This window comes from Misgurnus anguillicaudatus, chromosome 9, assembly GCF_027580225.2.
Source record: "Misgurnus anguillicaudatus chromosome 9, ASM2758022v2, whole genome shotgun sequence".
Lineage (NCBI taxonomy): Eukaryota > Metazoa > Chordata > Actinopteri > Cypriniformes > Cobitidae > Misgurnus > Misgurnus anguillicaudatus.
In genome coordinates, this window is record NC_073345.2 from 10,413,633 (window position 1) to 10,431,826 (window position 18,194).

At 45.2% G+C, this 18,194-nt stretch overlaps 27 non-coding genes across 27 annotated transcripts; all 27 read left to right on the forward strand.

The window, feature by feature from the left end:
* Nucleotides 1–247: 247 nt before the first annotated feature.
* Nucleotides 248–321, forward strand: trnat-ugu (transfer RNA threonine (anticodon UGU)). Its single transcript has one exon. It is a non-coding gene; the product is annotated as a tRNA-Thr (tRNA).
* Nucleotides 322–418: 97 nt separating this feature from the next.
* On the forward strand, nt 419–493 carry trnat-cgu (transfer RNA threonine (anticodon CGU)). The gene has a single exon. It is a non-coding gene; the product is annotated as a tRNA-Thr (tRNA).
* Nucleotides 494–1,633: 1,140 nt separating this feature from the next.
* On the forward strand, nt 1,634–1,723 carry trnar-ucu (transfer RNA arginine (anticodon UCU)). Its single transcript is given in 2 exon segments — nt 1,634–1,670; nt 1,688–1,723. It is a non-coding gene; the product is annotated as a tRNA-Arg (tRNA).
* A 776-nt stretch (nt 1,724–2,499) lies between these two features.
* Nucleotides 2,500–2,573, forward strand: trnat-ugu (transfer RNA threonine (anticodon UGU)). Its single transcript has one exon. It is a non-coding gene; the product is annotated as a tRNA-Thr (tRNA).
* Nucleotides 2,574–2,670: 97 nt separating this feature from the next.
* On the forward strand, nt 2,671–2,744 carry trnat-cgu (transfer RNA threonine (anticodon CGU)). The gene has a single exon. It is a non-coding gene; the product is annotated as a tRNA-Thr (tRNA).
* A 470-nt stretch (nt 2,745–3,214) lies between these two features.
* On the forward strand, nt 3,215–3,288 carry trnat-ugu (transfer RNA threonine (anticodon UGU)). Its single transcript has one exon. It is a non-coding gene; the product is annotated as a tRNA-Thr (tRNA).
* A 97-nt stretch (nt 3,289–3,385) lies between these two features.
* On the forward strand, nt 3,386–3,459 carry trnat-cgu (transfer RNA threonine (anticodon CGU)). Its single transcript has one exon. It is a non-coding gene; the product is annotated as a tRNA-Thr (tRNA).
* A 2,007-nt stretch (nt 3,460–5,466) lies between these two features.
* trnat-ugu (transfer RNA threonine (anticodon UGU)) lies at nt 5,467–5,540 on the forward strand. The gene has a single exon. It is a non-coding gene; the product is annotated as a tRNA-Thr (tRNA).
* Nucleotides 5,541–5,637: 97 nt separating this feature from the next.
* Nucleotides 5,638–5,711, forward strand: trnat-cgu (transfer RNA threonine (anticodon CGU)). Its single transcript has one exon. It is a non-coding gene; the product is annotated as a tRNA-Thr (tRNA).
* A 470-nt stretch (nt 5,712–6,181) lies between these two features.
* trnat-ugu (transfer RNA threonine (anticodon UGU)) lies at nt 6,182–6,255 on the forward strand. The gene has a single exon. It is a non-coding gene; the product is annotated as a tRNA-Thr (tRNA).
* A 97-nt stretch (nt 6,256–6,352) lies between these two features.
* Nucleotides 6,353–6,426, forward strand: trnat-cgu (transfer RNA threonine (anticodon CGU)). The gene has a single exon. It is a non-coding gene; the product is annotated as a tRNA-Thr (tRNA).
* A 1,140-nt stretch (nt 6,427–7,566) lies between these two features.
* On the forward strand, nt 7,567–7,656 carry trnar-ucu (transfer RNA arginine (anticodon UCU)). Its single transcript is given in 2 exon segments — nt 7,567–7,603; nt 7,621–7,656. It is a non-coding gene; the product is annotated as a tRNA-Arg (tRNA).
* Nucleotides 7,657–8,432: 776 nt separating this feature from the next.
* Nucleotides 8,433–8,506, forward strand: trnat-ugu (transfer RNA threonine (anticodon UGU)). The gene has a single exon. It is a non-coding gene; the product is annotated as a tRNA-Thr (tRNA).
* A 97-nt stretch (nt 8,507–8,603) lies between these two features.
* trnat-cgu (transfer RNA threonine (anticodon CGU)) lies at nt 8,604–8,677 on the forward strand. The gene has a single exon. It is a non-coding gene; the product is annotated as a tRNA-Thr (tRNA).
* A 470-nt stretch (nt 8,678–9,147) lies between these two features.
* trnat-ugu (transfer RNA threonine (anticodon UGU)) lies at nt 9,148–9,221 on the forward strand. Its single transcript has one exon. It is a non-coding gene; the product is annotated as a tRNA-Thr (tRNA).
* Nucleotides 9,222–9,318: 97 nt separating this feature from the next.
* trnat-cgu (transfer RNA threonine (anticodon CGU)) lies at nt 9,319–9,392 on the forward strand. The gene has a single exon. It is a non-coding gene; the product is annotated as a tRNA-Thr (tRNA).
* Nucleotides 9,393–11,245: 1,853 nt separating this feature from the next.
* Nucleotides 11,246–11,319, forward strand: trnat-ugu (transfer RNA threonine (anticodon UGU)). The gene has a single exon. It is a non-coding gene; the product is annotated as a tRNA-Thr (tRNA).
* Nucleotides 11,320–11,416: 97 nt separating this feature from the next.
* On the forward strand, nt 11,417–11,490 carry trnat-cgu (transfer RNA threonine (anticodon CGU)). The gene has a single exon. It is a non-coding gene; the product is annotated as a tRNA-Thr (tRNA).
* A 1,853-nt stretch (nt 11,491–13,343) lies between these two features.
* Nucleotides 13,344–13,417, forward strand: trnat-ugu (transfer RNA threonine (anticodon UGU)). The gene has a single exon. It is a non-coding gene; the product is annotated as a tRNA-Thr (tRNA).
* Nucleotides 13,418–13,514: 97 nt separating this feature from the next.
* On the forward strand, nt 13,515–13,588 carry trnat-cgu (transfer RNA threonine (anticodon CGU)). Its single transcript has one exon. It is a non-coding gene; the product is annotated as a tRNA-Thr (tRNA).
* A 1,123-nt stretch (nt 13,589–14,711) lies between these two features.
* On the forward strand, nt 14,712–14,801 carry trnar-ucu (transfer RNA arginine (anticodon UCU)). Its single transcript is given in 2 exon segments — nt 14,712–14,748; nt 14,766–14,801. It is a non-coding gene; the product is annotated as a tRNA-Arg (tRNA).
* A 101-nt stretch (nt 14,802–14,902) lies between these two features.
* On the forward strand, nt 14,903–14,976 carry trnat-agu (transfer RNA threonine (anticodon AGU)). Its single transcript has one exon. It is a non-coding gene; the product is annotated as a tRNA-Thr (tRNA).
* A 449-nt stretch (nt 14,977–15,425) lies between these two features.
* trnat-ugu (transfer RNA threonine (anticodon UGU)) lies at nt 15,426–15,499 on the forward strand. Its single transcript has one exon. It is a non-coding gene; the product is annotated as a tRNA-Thr (tRNA).
* A 97-nt stretch (nt 15,500–15,596) lies between these two features.
* On the forward strand, nt 15,597–15,670 carry trnat-cgu (transfer RNA threonine (anticodon CGU)). The gene has a single exon. It is a non-coding gene; the product is annotated as a tRNA-Thr (tRNA).
* A 1,331-nt stretch (nt 15,671–17,001) lies between these two features.
* On the forward strand, nt 17,002–17,075 carry trnat-agu (transfer RNA threonine (anticodon AGU)). The gene has a single exon. It is a non-coding gene; the product is annotated as a tRNA-Thr (tRNA).
* Nucleotides 17,076–17,524: 449 nt separating this feature from the next.
* Nucleotides 17,525–17,598, forward strand: trnat-ugu (transfer RNA threonine (anticodon UGU)). Its single transcript has one exon. It is a non-coding gene; the product is annotated as a tRNA-Thr (tRNA).
* Nucleotides 17,599–17,695: 97 nt separating this feature from the next.
* trnat-cgu (transfer RNA threonine (anticodon CGU)) lies at nt 17,696–17,769 on the forward strand. Its single transcript has one exon. It is a non-coding gene; the product is annotated as a tRNA-Thr (tRNA).
* The last annotated feature ends 425 nt before the right edge of the window (nt 17,770–18,194 follow it).

Genomic DNA, 18,194 nt, shown 5'->3' on the forward strand with positions numbered 1-18,194 from the left:
CAGCCTCCTTCCAAAATGGTAAACATGTGTCCCTAACAAGCTGATGAGTTAATTCAGGTGTGTTAAATAAGGAGACATCTAAAACTTTCTGGGAGGGGGTGCCCGAGGACCAGGGTTGGGAAACACTGACCTAGACGATGGGCAAAACTTTCCAGAAAACTTGCAAATGGACCATTCCAGTTTTTTGAAACTCTTTAGCCTAAAGCCTTCATTGATAAGACTTGACTCCGTCAGCTTGTCCTGTGAGGGCGCCATGGCTTAGCTGGTCAAAGCGCCTGTCTTGTAAACAGGAGATCCTGGGTTCAAATCCCAGTGGTGCCTTCTGTAAGTGGTCGTGGTCTCTTACCCCCACTCAGTCGTTTTCTTTGTAAGATTGTTGTATCTCTTCACACTGTGACTCACCCTCTCACATAGCGTAGGCGCTGTGGCTTAGTTGGTTAAAGCGCCCCATTTCGTAAACAGGAGGTCCTGGGTTTGAATCCCAGCGGTGCCTTTAGTCTGTGGCCAGCTAAGTGCTGTCTTTGACGGATGAAGTGCAACCCCCTTGATAATTCAAGGTTCTTATGAGAGCTCTCGTAATGTTCTGATAGCTTTGCTAAATGACCAATCCAATTCATGGACACTCATAAGCCTTCACTGATAGGACTTAATTCCTTAAGCAAACCCTGTTAGGGCACTATGGCTTGTGCCTGGCTTTAGGCTCAAGGGTGCCCATGGCCATAGCACCTGCCTTGTAGAGAAAAGGTTCTGGGTTCAAATCCCAGTGGTACCTTCCATCAATAATTGTAGGCTTTGGGCTTAATTAAAGGCGGAAGGGTCTACGGTTATATTTGTGTTTCTTATACCTGTCTATATTAAAAGATAGTTTGAAAATTTTAGGATGCCCTGACGTAGGTGTAAATGTCCATGTCTTGTCAACAAATTGTTCAAACCCAGCCATTCCTTCTTTTCTGCGGCTCCGCTCTCCGGTTTACATGGAAGGCAGAAGGTTCCAGGAGAAAATATGACTGACATGTTGCCGTTTTGAATAGACTTGAAACCATGTGACGTTAGGGTGCCCAGTAACAACTGGTCAAAGAGCCTATCTTGTCAACAGACTGTTCAAATCCACGCCATGCCTTTCTTTCAACGGCTGTGCTTTCCGATCTACATTAAAGGAAGGAGGTCTACAGGGAAATCCAACTTTCTTGTACTTGGCTTTATTCAAATAATGCTATGCAATTTTAGGATGCCCTGGCATAGCTGTGCAGTTATCATGTCTTGTAAACAGATTGTTCAAATCCCGGGATTCCATCATTTCAGCGGCTGTTCTCTCTGGTCTACATGAAAGGCAGGAGGTCCCGTAGTAGGGAACATGAAAGACTTGTTTGCGTTTTCAAAAGATCCAAAGACTTGTGACGTTAGGTTTCACAGCATTAGCTGGTCAAAGCGCCTGTCCTTTAATCTGGAGGTCCTGAAATCGGATCCCAGAACTGCCTCCCATTTGACAATTGTGCTCACTGTCATATGTAAAGAGCAGGAGGTACAAATAGTGACTGTAACTCTTGGGCTTAAATATACAAAAGCTCATAATAATACTTTAAATCTGTCTTCCTCCAGGATTATGTGCAAAACATCAAGGGGCTTTGCTATTGGCTCTGTGGCGCAATGGATAGCGCATTGGACTTCTAGATTATGAAACGAAGCGATTCAAAGGTTGTGGGTTCGAGTCCCACCAGAGTCGTAGCCTTTTAGCTCTGATGGCCCTTCTTCACGGTTTTCTTCTCACATTGTTGTATCTGCTCATACTTTGACTGTCCGTTCCGCAAGCCACTGGAGGAAGGTGGTGCCGTGGCTTAGTTGGTTAAAGTGCCTTTCTAGTAAACGGTTTAACCGCTTTCTCTACTTCTTATATTATCTATTGATTTTCTGTGTTCTCCTCTACATCTTCTCATGTAAAGCTGCTTTGCAACAATTAACACTTGTGAAAAGCGCTATATAAATAAAATTGAATTGAATTGAATTGAATTGAATTAAACAGGAGATCCTGGGTTCGAATCCCAGCGGTGCCTTTAGCTTGTTGCCAGCTATGGTCTAATTCTGTGGCTCTTTCTCAGTTGATATGTGCTACGTCCCGATAATTCATGGTTGTTGCGACAGCTGTCTCTTTTTAGTGAAAAGACCTAGCCAGTGTTTCCCAATCCTGGTCCTCGGGCACCCCCTCCCAGAAAGTTTTAGATGTCTCCTTATTTAAAACACCTGATTCGACTCATCAGCCTCCTTCCAAAATGGTAAACATGTGTCCCTAACAAGCTGATGAGTTAATTCAGGTGTGTTAAATAAGGAGACATCTAAAACTTTCTGGGAGGGGGTGCCCGAGGACCAGGGTTGGGAAACACTGACCTAGACGATGGGCAAAACTTTCCAGAAAACTTGCAAATGGACCATTCCAGTTTTTTGAAACTCTTTAGCCTAAAGCCTTCATTGATAAGACTTGACTCCGTCAGCTTGTCCTGTGAGGGCGCCATGGCTTAGCTGGTCAAAGCGTCTGTCTTGTAAACAGGAGATCCTGGGTTCAAATCCCAGTGGTGCCTTCTGTAAGTGGTCGTGGTCTCTTACCCCCACTCAGTCGTTTTCTTTGTCAGATTGTTGTATCTCTTCACACTGTGACTCACCCTCTCACATAGCGTAGGTGCTGTGGCTTAGTTGGTTAAAGCGCCTGTCTCGTAAACAGGAGGTCCTGGGTTCGAATCCCAGCGGTGCCTTTAGTCTGTGGCCAGCTAAGTGCTGTCTTTGACGGATGAAGTGCAACCCCCTTGATAATTCAAGGTTCTTATGAGAGGTACTTGGCGATAATTCATGGTTGTTGCGACAGCTGTCTCTTTTTAGTGAAAAGACCTAGCCAGTGTTTCCCAATCCTGGTCCTCGGGCACCCCCTCCCAGAAAGTTTTAGATGTCTCCTTATTTAAAACACCTGATTCGACTCATCAGCCTCCTTCCAAAATGGTAAACATGTGTCCCTAACAAGCTGATGAGTTAATTCAGGTGTGTTAAATAAGGAGACATCTAAAACTTTCTGGGAGGGGGTGCCCGAGGACCAGGGTTGGGAAACACTGACCTAGACGATGGGCAAAACTTTCCAGAAAACTTGCAAATGGACCATTCGAGTTTTTTGAAACTCTTTAGCCTAAAGCCTTCATTGATAAGACTTGACTCCGTCAGCTTGTCCTGTGAGGGCGCCGTGGCTTAGCTGGTCAAAGCGCCTGTCTTGTAAACAGGAGATCCTGGGTTCAAATCCCAGTGGTGCCTTCTGTAAGTGGTCGTGGTCTCTTACCCCCACTCAGTCGTTTTCTTTGTCAGATTGTTGTATCTCTTCACACTGTGACTCACCCTCTCACGTAGCGTAGGCGCTGTGGCTTAGTTGGTTAAAGCGCCTGTCTCGTAAACAGGAGGTCCTGGGTTCGAATCCCAGCGGTGCCTTTAGTCTGTGGCCAGCTAAGTGCTGTCTTTGATGGATGAAGTGCAACCCCCTTGATAATTCAAGGTTCTTATGAGAGCTCTCGTAACGTTCTGATAGTTTTGCTAAATGACCAATCCAATTCATGGACACTCATAAGCCTTCACTGATAGGACTTAATTCCTTAAGCAAACCCTGTTAGGGCACTATGGCTTGTGCCTGGCTTTAGGCTCAAGGGTGCCCATGGCCATAGCACCTGCCTTGTGGAGAAAAGGTTCTGGGTTCAAATCCCAGTGGTACCTTCCATCAATAATTGTAGGCTTTGGGCTTAATTAAAGGCGGAAGGGTCTACGGTTATATTTGTGTTTCTTAAACCTGTCTATATTAAAAGATAGTTTGAAAATTTTAGGATGCCCTGACGTAGGTGTAAATGTCCATGTCTTGTCAACAAATTGTTCAAACCCAGCCATTCCTTCTTTTCTGCGGCTCCGCTCTCCGGTTTACATGGAAGGCAGAAGGTTCCAGGAGAAAATATGACTGACATGTTGCCGTTTTGAATAGACTTGAAGCCATGTGACGTTAGGGTGCCCAGTAACAACTGGTCAAAGAGCCTATCTTGTCAACAGACTGTTCAAATCCACGCCATGCCTTTCTTTCAACGGCTGTGCTTTCCGATCTACATTAAAGGAAGGAGGTCTACAGGGAAATCCAACTTTCTTGTACTTGGCTTTATTCAAATAATGCTATGCAATTTTAGGATGCCCTGGCATAGCTGTGCAGTTATCATGTCTTGTAAACAGATTGTTCAAATCCCGGGATTCCATCATTTCAGCGGCTGTTCTCTCTGGCCTACATGAAAGGCAGGAGGTCCCGTAGTAGGGAACATGAAAGACTTGTTTGCGTTTTCAAAAGATCCAAAGACTTGTGACGTTAGGTTTCACAGCATTAGCTGGTCAAAGCGCCTGTCCTTTAATCTGGAGGTCCTGAAATCGGATCCCAGAACTGCCTCCCATTTGACAATTGTGCTCACTGTCATATGTAAAGAGCAGGAGGTACAAATAGTGACTGTAACTCTTGGGCTTAAATATACAAAAGCTCATAATAATACTTTAAATCTGTCTTCCTCCAGGATTATGTGCAAAACATCAAGGGGCTTTGCTATTGGCTCTGTGGTGCAATGGATAGCGCATTGGACTTCTAGATTATGAAACAAAGCGATTCAAAGGTTGTAGGTTCGAGCCCCACCAGAGTCGTACCCTTTTAGCTCTGATGGCCCTTCTTCACGGTTTTCTTCTCACATTGTTGTATCTGCTCATACTTTGACTGTCCGTTCCGCAAGCCACTGGAGGAAGGTGGTGCCGTGGCTTAGTTGGTTAAAGTGCCTTTCTAGTAAACGGTTTAACCGCTTTCTCTACTTCTTATATTATCTATTGATTTTCTGTGTTCTCCTCTACATCTTCTCATGTAAAGCTGCTTTGCAACAATTAACACTTGTGAAAAGCGCTATATAAATAAAATTGAATTGAATTGAATTGAATTGAATTAAACAGGAGATCCTGGGTTCGAATCCCAGCGGTGCCTTTAGCTTGTTGCCAGCTATGGTCTAATTCTGTGGCTCTTTCTCAGTTGATATGTGCTACGTCCCGATAATTCATGGTTGTTGCGACAGCTGTCTCTTTTTAGTGAAAAGACCTAGACCAGTGTTTCCCAATCCTGGTCCTCGGGCACCCCCTCCCAGAAAGTTTTAGATGTCTCCTTATTTAAAACACCTGATTCGACTCATCAGCCTCCTTCCAAAATGGTAAACATGTGTCCCTAACAAGCTGATGAGTTAATTCAGGTGTGTTAAATAAGGAGACATCTAAAACTTTCTGGGAGGGGGTGCCCGAGGACCAGGGTTGGGAAACACTGACCTAGACGATGGGCAAAACTTTCCAGAAAACTTGCAAATGGACCATTCCAGTTTTTTGAAACTCTTTAGCCTAAAGCCTTCATTGATAAGACTTGACTCCGTCAGCTTGTCCTGTGAGGGCGCCATGGCTTAGCTGGTCAAAGCGTCTGTCTTGTAAACAGGAGATCCTGGGTTCAAATCCCAGTGGTGCCTTCTGTAAGTGGTCGTGGTCTCTTACCCCCACTCAGTCGTTTTCTTTGTCAGATTGTTGTATCTCTTCACACTGTGACTCACCCTCTCACATAGCGTAGGCGCTGTGGCTTAGTTGGTTAAAGCGCCTGTCTCGTAAACAGGAGGTCCTGGGTTCGAATCCCAGCGGTGCCTTTAGTCTGTGGCCAGCTAAGTGCTGTCTTTGACGGATGAAGTGCAACCCCCTTGATAATTCAAGGTTCTTATGAGAGGTACTTGGCGATAATTCATGGTTGTTGCGACAGCTGTCTCTTTTTAGTGAAAAGACCTAGCCAGTGTTTCCCAATCCTGGTCCTCGGGCACCCCCTCCCAGAAAGTTTTAGATGTCTCCTTATTTAAAACACCTGATTCGACTCATCAGCCTCCTTCCAAAATGGTAAACATGTGTCCCTAACAAGCTGATGAGTTAATTCAGGTGTGTTAAATAAGGAGACATCTAAAACTTTCTGGAAGGGGGTGCCCGTGGACCAGGGTTGGGAAACACTGACCTAGACGATGGGCAAAACTTTCCAGAAAACTTGCAAATGGACCATTCCAGTTTTTTGAAACTCTTTAGCCTAAAGCCTTCATTGATAAGACTTGACTCCGTCAGCTTGTCCTGTGAGGGCGCCATGGCTTAGCTGGTCAAAGCGCCTGTCTTGTAAACAGGAGATCCTGGGTTCAAATCCCAGTGGTGCCTTCTGTAAGTGGTCGTGGTCTCTTACCCCCACTCAGTCGTTTTCTTTGTCAGATTGTTGTATCTCTTCACACTGTGACTCACCCTCTCACATAGCGTAGGCGCTGTGGCTTAGTTGGTTAAAGCGCCTGTCTCGTAAACAGGAGGTCCTGGGTTCGAATCCCAGCGGTGCCTTTAGTCTGTGGCCAGCTAAGTGCTGTCTTTGACGGATGAAGTGCAACCCCCTTGATAATTCAAGGTTCTTATGAGAGCTCTCGTAACGTTCTGATAGTTTTGCTAAATGACCAATCCAATTCATGGACACTCATAAGCCTTCACTGATAGGACTTAATTCCTTAAGCAAACCCTGTTAGGGCACTATGGCTTGTGCCTGGCTTTAGGCTCAAGGGTGCCCATGGCCATAGCACCTGCCTTGTGGAGAAAAGGTTCTGGGTTCAAATCCCAGTGGTACCTTCCATCAATAATTGTAGGCTTTGGGCTTAATTAAAGGCGGAAGGGTATACGGTTATATTTGTGTTTCTTATACCTGTCTATATTAAAAGATAGTTTGAAAATTTTAGGATGCCCTGACGTAGGTGTAAATGTCCATGTCTTGTCAACAAATTGTTCAAACCCAGCCATTCCTTCTTTTCTGCGGCTCCGCTCTCCGGTTTACATGGAAGGCAGAAGGTTCCAGGAGAAAATATGACTGACATGTTGCCGTTTTGAATAGACTTGAAGCCATGTGACGTTAGGGTGCCCAGTAACAACTGGTCAAAGAGCCTATCTTGTCAACAGACTGTTCAAATCCACGCCATGCCTTTCTTTCAACGGCTGTGCTTTCCGATCTACATTAAAGGAAGGAGGTCTACAGGGAAATCCAACTTTCTTGTACTTGGCTTTATTCAAATAATGCTATGCAATTTTAGGATGCCCTGGCATAGCTGTGCAGTTATCATGTCTTGTAAACAGATTGTTCAAATCCCGGGATTCCATCATTTCAGCGGCTGTTCTCTCTGGTCTACATGAAAGGCAGGAGGTCCCGTAGTAGGGAACATGAAAGACTTGTTTGCGTTTTCAAAAGATCCAAAGACTTGTGACGTTAGGTTTCACAGCATTAGCTGGTCAAAGCGCCTGTCCTTTAATCTGGAGGTCCTGAAATCGGATCCCAGAACTGCCTCCCATTTGACAATTGTGCTCACTGTCATATGTAAAGAGCAGGAGGTACAAATAGTGACTGTAACTCTTGGGCTTAAATATACAAAAGCTCATAATAATACTTTAAATCTGTCTTCCTCCAGGATTATGTGCAAAACATCAAGGGGCTTTGCTATTGGCTCTGTGGCGCAATGGATAGCGCATTGGACTTCTAGATTATGAAACGAAGCGATTCAAAGGTTGTGGGTTCGAGTCCCACCAGAGTCGTAGCCTTTTAGCTCTGATGGCCCTTCTTCACGGTTTTCTTCTCACATTGTTGTATCTGCTCATACTTTGACTGTCCGTTCCGCAAGCCACTGGAGGAAGGTGGTGCCGTGGCTTAGTTGGTTAAAGTGCCTTTCTAGTAAACGGTTTAACCGCTTTCTCTACTTCTTATATTATCTATTGATTTTCTGTGTTCTCCTCTACATCTTCTCATGTAAAGCTGCTTTGCAACAATTAACACTTGTGAAAAGCGCTATATAAATAAAATTGAATTGAATTGAATTGAATTGAATTAAACAGGAGATCCTGGGTTCGAATCCCAGCGGTGCCTTTAGCTTGTTGCCAGCTATGGTCTAATTCTGTGGCTCTTTCTCAGTTGATATGTGCTACGTCCCGATAATTCATGGTTGTTGCGACAGCTGTCTCTTTTTAGTGAAAAGACCTAGCCAGTGTTTCCCAATCCTGGTCCTCGGGCACCCCCTCCCAGAAAGTTTTAGATGTCTCCTTATTTAAAACACCTGATTCGACTCATCAGCCTCCTTCCAAAATGGTAAACATGTGTCCCTAACAAGCTGATGAGTTAATTCAGGTGTGTTAAATAAGGAGACATCTAAAACTTTCTGGGAGGGGGTGCCCGAGGACCAGGGTTGGGAAACACTGACCTAGACGATGGGCAAAACTTTCCAGAAAACTTGCAAATGGACCATTCCAGTTTTTTGAAACTCTTTAGCCTAAAGCCTTCATTGATAAGACTTGACTCCGTCAGCTTGTCCTGTGAGGGCGCCATGGCTTAGCTGGTCAAAGCGTCTGTCTTGTAAACAGGAGATCCTGGGTTCAAATCCCAGTGGTGCCTTCTGTAAGTGGTCGTGGTCTCTTACCCCCACTCAGTCGTTTTCTTTGTCAGATTGTTGTATCTCTTCACACTGTGACTCACCCTCTCACATAGCGTAGGCGCTGTGGCTTAGTTGGTTAAAGCGCCTGTCTCGTAAACAGGAGGTCCTGGGTTCGAATCCCAGCGGTGCCTTTAGTCTGTGGCCAGCTAAGTGCTGTCTTTGACGGATGAAGTGCAACCCCCTTGATAATTCAAGGTTCTTATGAGAGGTACTTGGCGATAATTCATGGTTGTTGCGACAGCTGTCTCTTTTTAGTGAAAAGACCTAGCCAGTGTTTCCCAATCCTGGTCCTCGGGCACCCCCTCCCAGAAAGTTTTAGATGTCTCCTTATTTAAAACACCTGATTCGACTCATCAGCCTCCTTCCAAAATGGTAAACATGTGTCCCTAACAAGCTGATGAGTTAATTCAGGTGTGTTAAATAAGGAGACATCTAAAACTTTCTGGGAGGGGGTGCCCGAGGACCAGGGTTGGGAAACACTGACCTAGACGATGGGCAAAACTTTCCAGAAAACTTGCAAATGGACCATTCGAGTTTTTTGAAACTCTTTAGCCTAAAGCCTTCATTGATAAGACTTGACTCCGTCAGCTTGTCCTGTGAGGGCGCCGTGGCTTAGCTGGTCAAAGTGCCTGTCTTGTAAACAGGAGATCCTGGGTTCAAATCCCAGTGGTGCCTTCTGTAAGTGGTCGTGGTCTCTTACCCCCACTCAGTTGTTTTCTTTGTCAGAGTGTTGTATCTCTTCACACTGTGACTCACCCTCTCACGTAGCGTAGGCGCTGTGGCTTAGTTGGTTAAAGCGCCTGTCTCGTAAACAGGAGGTCCTGGGTTCGAATCCCAGCGGTGCCTTTAGTCTGTGGCCAGCTAAGTGCTGTCTTTGATGGATGAAGTGCAACCCCCTTGATAATTCAAGGTTCTTATGAGAGCTCTCGTAACGTTCTGATAGTTTTGCTAAATGACCAATCCAATTCATGGACACTCATAAGCCTTCACTGATAGGACTTAATTCCTTAAGCACACCCTGTTAGTGCACTATGGCTTGTGCCTGGCTTGAGGCTCTAGGTTGCCCATGGCCATAGCACCTGCCTTGTTGAGAAAAGGTTCTGGGTTCAAATCCCAGTGGTACCTTCCATCAATAATTGTAGGCTTTGGGCTTAATTAAAGGCGGAAGGGTCTACGGTTATATTTGTGTTTCTTAAACCTGTCTATATTAAAAGATAGTTTGAAAATTTTAGGATGCCCTGACGTAGGTGTAAATGTCCATGTCTTGTCAACAAATTGTTCAAACCCAGCCATTCCTTCTTTTCTGCGGCTCCGCTCTCCGGTTTACATGGAAGGCAGAAGGTTCCAGGAGAAAATATGACTGACATGTTGCCGTTTTGAATAGACTTGAAGCCATGTGACGTTAGGGTGCCCAGTAACAACTGGTCAAAGAGCCTATCTTGTCAACAGACTGTTCAAATCCACGCCATGCCTTTCTTTCAACGGCTGTGCTTTCCGATCTACATTAAAGGAAGGAGGTCTACAGGGAAATCCAACTTTCTTGTACTTGGCTTTATTCAAATAATGCTATGCAATTTTAGGATGCCCTGGCATAGCTGTGCAGTTATCATGTCTTGTAAACAGATTGTTCAAATCCCGGGATTCCATCATTTCAGCGGCTGTTCTCTCTGGCCTACATGAAAGGCAGGAGGTCCCGTAGTAGGGAACATGAAAGACTTGTTTGCGTTTTCAAAAGATCCAAAGACTTGTGACGTTAGGTTTCACAGCATTAGCTGGTCAAAGCGCCTGTCCTTTAATCTGGAGGTCCTGAAATCGGATCCCAGAACTGCCTCCCATTTGACAATTGTGCTCACTGTCATATGTAAAGAGCAGGAGGTACAAATAGTGACTGTAACTCTTGGGCTTAAATATACAAAAGCTCATAATAATACTTTAAATCTGTCTTCCTCCAGGATTATGTGCAAAACATCAAGGGGCTTTGCTATTGGCTCTGTGGTGCAATGGATAGCGCATTGGACTTCTAGATTATGAAACAAAGCGATTCAAAGGTTGTAGGTTCGAGCCCCACCAGAGTCGTAGCCTTTTAGCTCTGATGGCCCTTCTTCACGGTTTTCTTCTCACATTGTTGTATCTGCTCATACTTTGACTGTCCGTTCCGCAAGCCACTGGAGGAAGGTGGCGCCGTGGCTTAGTTGGTTAAAGTGCCTTTCTAGTAAACAGGAGATCCTGGGTTCGAATCCCAGCGGTGCCTTTAGCTTGTTGCCAGCTATGGTCTAATTCTGTGGCTCTTTCTCAGTTGATATGTGCTACGTCCCGATAATTCATGGTTGTTGCGACAGCTGTCTCTTTTTAGTGAAAAGACCTAGCCAGTGTTTCCCAATCCTGGTCCTCGGGCACCCCCTCCCAGAAAGTTTTAGATGTCTCCTTATTTAAAACACCTGATTCGACTCATCAGCCTTCTTCCAAAATGGTAAACATGTGTCCCTAACAAGCTGATGAGTTAATTCAGGTGTGTTAAATAAGGAGACATCTAAAACTTTCTGGGAGGGGGTGCCCGAGGACCAGGGTTGGGAAACACTGACCTAGACGATGGGCAAAACTTTCCAGAAAACTTGCAAATGGACCATTCCAGTTTTTTGAAACTCTTTAGCCTAAAGCCTTCATTGATAAGACTTGACTCCGTCAGCTTGTCCTGTGAGGGCGCCATGGCTTAGCTGGTCAAAGCGCCTGTCTTGTAAACAGGAGATCCTGGGTTCAAATCCCAGTGGTGCCTTCTGTAAGTGGTCGTGGTCTCTTACCCCCACTCAGTCGTTTTCTTTGTCAGATTGTTGTATCTCTTCACACTGTGACTCACCCTCTCACATAGCGTAGGCGCTGTGGCTTAGTTGGTTAAAGCGCCTGTCTCGTAAACAGGAGGTCCTGGGTTCGAATCCCAGCGGTGCCTTTAGTCTGTGGCCAGCTAAGTGCTGTCTTTGACGGATGAAGTGCAACCCCCTTGATAATTCAAGGTTCTTATGAGAGCTCTCGTAACGTTCTGATAGTTTTGCTAAATGACCAATCCAATTCATGGACACTCATAAGCCTTCACTGATAGGACTTAATTCCTTAAGCAAACCCTGTTAGGGCACTATGGCTTGTGCCTGGCTTTAGGCTCAAGGGTGCCCATGGCCATAGCACCTGCCTTGTGGAGAAAAGGTTCTGGGTTCAAATCCCAGTGGTACCTTCCATCAATAATTGTAGGCTTTGGGCTTAATTAAAGGCGGAAGGGTCTACGGTTATATTTGTGTTTCTTATACCTGTCTATATTAAAAGATAGTTTGAAAATTTTAGGATGCCCTGACGTAGGTGTAAATGTCCATGTCTTGTCAACAAATTGTTCAAACCCAGCCATTCCTTCTTTTCTGCGGCTCCGCTCTCCGGTTTACATGAAAGGCAGAAGGTTCCAGGAGAAAATATGACTGACATGTTGCCGTTTTGAATAGACTTGAAGCCATGTGACGTTAGGGTGCCCAGTAACAACTGGTCAAAGAGCCTATCTTGTCAACAGACTGTTCAAATCCACGCCATGCCTTTCTTTCAACGGCTGTGCTTTCCGATCTACATTAAAGGAAGGAGGTCTACAGGGAAATCCAACTTTCTTGTACTTGGCTTTATTCAAATAATGCTATGCAATTTTAGGATGCCCTGGCATAGCTGTGCAGTTATCATGTCTTGTAAACAGATTATTCAAATCCCGGGATTCCATCATTTCAGCGGCTGTTCTCTCTGGCCTACATGAAAGGCAGGAGGTCCCGTAGTAGGGAACATGAAAGACTTGTTTGCGTTTTCAAAAGATCCAAAGACTTGTGACGTTAGGTTTCACAGCATTAGCTGGTCAAAGCGCCTGTCCTTTAATCTGGAGGTCCTGAAATCGGATCCCAGAACTGCCTCCCATTTGACAATTGTGCTCACTGTCATATGTAAAGAGCAGGAGGTACAAATAGTGACTGTAACTCTTGGGCTTAAATATACAAAAGCTCATAATAATACTTTAAATCTGTCTTCCTCCAGGATTATGTGCAAAACATCAAGGGGCTTTGCTATTGGCTCTGTGGCGCAATGGATAGCGCATTGGACTTCTAGATTATGAATCAAAGCGATTCAAAGGTTGTAGGTTCGAGCCCCACCAGAGTCGTAGCCTTTTAGCTCTGATGGCCCTTCTTCACGGTTTTCTTCTCACATTGTTGTATCTGCTCATACTTTGACTGTCCGTTCCGCAAGCCACTGGAGGAAGGTGGCGCCGTGGCTTAGTTGGTTAAAGTGCCTTTCTAGTAAACAGGAGATCCTGGGTTCGAATCCCAGCGGTGCCTTTAGCTTGTTGCCTGCTATGGTCTAATTCTGTGGCTCTTTCTCAGTTGATATGTGCTACGTCCCGATAATTCATGGTTGTTGCGACAGCTGTCTCTTTTTAGTGAAAAGACCTAGCCAGTGTTTCCCAATCCTGGTCCTCGGGCACCCCCTCCCAGAAAGTTTTAGATGTCTCCTTATTTAAAACACCTGATTCGACTCATCAGCCTCCTTCCAAAATGGTAAACATGTGTCCCTAACAAGCTGATGAGTTAATTCAGGTGTGTTAAATAAGGAGACATCTAAAACTTTCTGGGAGGGGGTGCCCGAGGACCAGGGTTGGGAAACACTGACCTAGACGATGGGCAAAACTTTCCAGAAAACTTGCAAATGGACCATTCCAGTTTTTTGAAACTCTTTAGCCTAAAGCCTTCATTGATAAGACTTGACTCCGTCAGCTTGTCCTGTGAGGGCGCCATGGCTTAGCTGGTCAAAGTGCCTGTCTTGTAAACAGGAGATCCTGGGTTCAAATCCCAGTGGTGCCTTCTGTAAGTGGTCGTGGTCTCTTACCCCCACTCAGTTGTTTTCTTTGTCAGATTGTTGTATCTCTTCACACTGTGACTCACCCTCTCACATAGCGTAGGCGCTGTGGCTTAGTTGGTTAAAGCGCCTGTCTCGTAAACAGGAGGTCCTGGGTTCGAATCCCAGCGGTGCCTTTAGTCTGTGGCCAGCTAAGTGCTGTCTTTGACGGATGAAGTGCAACCCCCTTGATAATTCAAGGTTCTTATGAGAGCTCTCGTAACGTTCTGATAGTTTTGCTAAATGACCAATCCAATTCATGGACACTCATAAGCCTTCACTGATAGGACTTAATTCCTTAAGCAAACCCTGTTAGGGCACTATGGCTTGTGCCTGGCTTTAGGCTCAAGGGTGCCCATGGCCATAGCACCTGCCTTGTGGAGAAAAGGTTCTGGGTTCAAATCCCAGTGGTACCTTCCATCAATAATTGTAGGCTTTGGGCTTAATTAAAGGCGGAAGGGTCTACGGTTATATTTGTGTTTCTTATACCTGTCTATATTAAAAGATAGTTTGAAAATTTTAGGATGCCCTGACGTAGGTGTAAATGTCCATGTCTTGTCAACAAATTGTTCAAACCCAGCCATTCCTTCTTTTCTGCGGCTCCGCTCTCCGGTTTACATGGAAGGCAGAAGGTTCCAGGAGAAAATATGACTGACATGTTGCCGTTTTGAATAGACTTGAAGCCATGTGACGTTAGGGTGCCCAGTAACAACTGGTCAAAGAGCCTATCTTGTCAACAGACTGTTCAAATCCACGCCATGCCTTTCTTTCAACGGCTGTGCTTTCCGATCTACATTAAAGGAAGGAGGTCTACAGGGAAATCCAACTTTCTTGTACTTGGCTTTATTCAAATAATGCTATGCAATTTTAGGATGCCCTGGCATAGCTGTGCAGTTATCATGTCTTGTAAACAGATTCCATCATTTCAGCGGCTGTTCTCTCTGGTCTACATGAAAGGCAGGAGGTCCCGTAGTAGGGAACATGAAAGACTTGTTTGCGTTTTCAAAAGATCCAAAGACTTGTGACGTTAGGTTTCACAGCATTAGCTGGTCAAAGCGCCTGTCCTTTAATCTGGGGGTCCTGAAATCGGATCCCAGAACTGCCTCCCATTTGACAATTGTGCTCACTGTCATATGTAAAGAGCAGGAGGTACAAATAGTGACTGTAACTCTTGGGCTTAAATATACAAAAGCTCATAATAATACTTTAAATCTGTCTTCCTCCAGGATTATGTGCAAAACATCAAGGGGCTTTGCTATTGGCTCTGTGGCGCAATGGATAGCGCATTGGACTTCTAGATTATGAAACGAAGCGATTCAAAGGTTGTGGGTTCGAGTCCCACCAGAGTCGTAGCCTTTTAGCTCTGATGGCCCTTCTTCACGGTTTTCTTCTCACATTGTTGTATCTGCTCATACTTTGACTGTCCGTTCCGCAAGCCACTGGAGGAAGGTGGCGCCGTGGCTTAGTTGGTTAAAGTGCCTGTCTAGTAAACAGGAGATCCTGGGTTCGAATCCCAGCGGTGCCTTTAGCTTGTTGCCAGCTATGGTCTAATTCTGTGGCTCTTTCTCAGTTGATATGTGCTACGTCCCGATAATTCATGGTTGTTACGACAGCTGTCTCTTTTTAGTGAAAAGACCTAGACCAGTGTTTCCCAATCCTGGTCCTCGGGCACCCCCTCCCAGAAAGTTTTAGATGTCTCCTTATTTAAAACACCTGATTCGACTCATCAGCCTTCTTCCAAAATGGTAAACATGTGTCCCTAACAAGCTGATGAGTTAATTCAGGTGTGTTAAATAAGGAGACATCTAAAACTTTCTGGGAGGGGGTGCCCGAGGACCAGGGTTGGGAAACACTGACCTAGACGATGGGCAAAACTTTCCAGAAAACTTGCAAATGGACCATTCCAGTTTTTTGAAACTCTTTAGCCTAAAGCCTTCATTGATAAGACTTGACTCCGTCAGCTTGTCCTGTGAGGGCGCCGTGGCTTAGCTGGTCAAAGCGCCTGTCTTGTAAACAGGAGATCCTGGGTTCAAATCCCAGTGGTGCCTTCTGTAAGTGGTCGTGGTCTCTTACCCCCACTCAGTCGTTTTCTTTGTCAGATTGTTGTATCTCTTCACACTGTGACTCACCCTCTCACATAGCGTAGGCGCTGTGGCTTAGTTGGTTAAAGCGCCTGTCTCGTAAACAGGAGGTCCTGGGTTCGAATCCCAGCGGTGCCTTTAGTTTGTGGCCAGCTAAGTGCTGTCTTTGACGGATGAAGTGCAACCCCCTTGATAATTCAAGGTTCTTATGAGAGCTCTCGTAACGTTCTGATAGTTTTGCTAAATGACCAATCCAATTCATGGACACTCATAAGCCTTCACTGATAGGACTTAATTCCTTAAGCAAACCCTGTTAGGGCACTATGGCTTGTGCCTGGCTTTAGGCTCAAGGGTGCCCATGGCCATAGCACCTGCCTTGTGGAGAAAAGGTTCTGGGTTCAAATCCCAGTGGTACCTTCCATCAATAATTGTAGGCTTTTGGCTTAATTAAAGGCGGAAGGGTCTACGGTTATATTTGTGTTTCTTATACCTGTCTATATTAAAAGATAGTTTGAAAATTTTAGGATGCCCTGACGTAGGTGTAAATGTCCATGTCTTGTCAACAAATTGTTCAAACCCAGCCATTCCTTCTTTTCTGCGGCTCCGCTCTCCGGTTTACATGGAAGGCAGAAGGTTCCAGGAGAAAATATGACTGACATGTTGCCGTTTTGAATAGACTTGAAGCCATGTGACGTTAGGGTGCCCAGTAACAACTGGTCAAAGAGCCTATCTTGTCCACAGACTGTTCAAATCCACGCCATGCCTTTCTTTCAACGGCTGTGCTTTCCGATGTACATTAAAGGAAGGAGGTCTACAGGGAAATCCAACTTTCTTGTACTTGGCTTTATTCAAATAATGCTATGCAATTTTAGGATGCCCTGGCATAGCTGTGCAGTTATCATGTCTTGTAAACAGATTGTTCAAATCCCGGGATTCCATCATTTCAGCGGCTGTTCTCTCTGGTCTACATGAAAGGCAGGAGGTCCCGTAGTAGGGAACATGAAAGACTTGTTTGCGTTTTCAAAAGATCCAAAGACTTGTGACGTTAGGTTTCACAGCATTAGCTGGTCAAAGCGCCTGTCCTTTAATCTGGAGGTCCTGAAATCGGATCCCAGAACTGCCTCCCATTTGACAATTGTGCTCACTGTCATATGTAAAGAGCAGGAGGTACAAATAGTGACTGTAACTCTTGGGCTTAAATATACAAAAGCTCATAATAATACTTTAAATCTGTCTTCCTCCAGGATTATGTGCAAAACATCAAGGGGCTTTGCTATTGGCTCTGTGGCGCAATGGATAGCGCATTGGACTTCTAGATTATGAAACGAAGCGATTCAAAGGTTGTAGGTTCGAGCCCCACCAGAGTCGTAGCCTTTTAGCTCTGATGGCCCTTCTTCACGGTTTTCTTCTCACATTGTTGTATCTGCTCATACTTTGACTGTCCGTTCCGCAAGCCACTGGAGGAAGGTGGCGCCGTGGCTTAGTTGGTTAAAGTGCCTGTCTAGTAAACAGGAGATCCTGGGTTCGAATCCCAGCGGTGCCTTTAGCTTGTTGCCAGCTATGGTCTAATTCTGTGGCTCTTTCTCAGTTGATATGTGCTACGTCCCGATAATTCATGGTTGTTGCGACAGCTGTCATCTTTTTAGTGAAAAGACCTAGCCAGTGTTTCCCAATCCTGGTCCTCGGGCACCCCCTCCCAGAAAGTTTTAGATGTCTCCTTATTTAAAACACCTGATTCGACTCATCAGCCTCCTTCCAAAATGGTAAACATGTGTCCCTAACAAGCTGATGAGTTAATTCAGGTGTGTTAAATAAGGAGACATCTAAAACTTTCTGGGAGGGGGTGCCCGAGGACCAGGGTTGGGAAACACTGACCTAGACGATGGGCAAAACTTTCCAGAAAACTTGCAAATGGACCATTCCAGTTTTTTGAAACTCTTTAGCCTAAAGCCTTCATTGATAAGACTTGACTCCGTCAGCTTGTCCTGTGAGGGCGCCATGGCTTAGCTGGTCAAAGCGCCTGTCTTGTAAACAGGAGATCCTGGGTTCAAATCCCAGTGGTGCCTTCTGTAAGTGGTCGTGGTCTCTTACCCCCACTCAGTCGTTTTCTTTGTCAGATTGTTGTATCTCTTCACACTGTGACTCACCCTCTCACATAGCGTAGGCGCTGTGGCTTAGTTGCTTAAAGCGCCTGTCTCGTAAACAGGAGGTCCTGGGTTCGAATCCCAGCGGTGCCTTTAGTCTGTGGCCAGCTAAGTGCTGTCTTTGACGGATGAAGTGCAACCCCCTTGATAATTCAAGGTTCTTATGAGAGCTCTCGTAACGTTCTGATAGCTTTGCTAAATGACCAATCCAATTCATGGACACTCATAAGCCTTCACTGATAGGACTTAATTCCTTAAGCAAACCCTGTTAGGGCACTATGGCTTGTGCCTGGCTTTAGGCTCAAGGGTGCCCATGGCCATAGCACCTGCCTTGTGGAGAAAAGGTTCTGGGTTCAAATCCCAGTGGTACCTTCCATCAATAATTGTAGGCTTTGGGCTTAATTAAAGGCGGAAGGGTCTACGGTTATATTTGTGTTTCTTATACCTGTCTATATTAAAAGATAGTTTGAAAATTTTAGGATGCCCTGACGTAGGTGTAAATGTCCATGTCTTGTCAA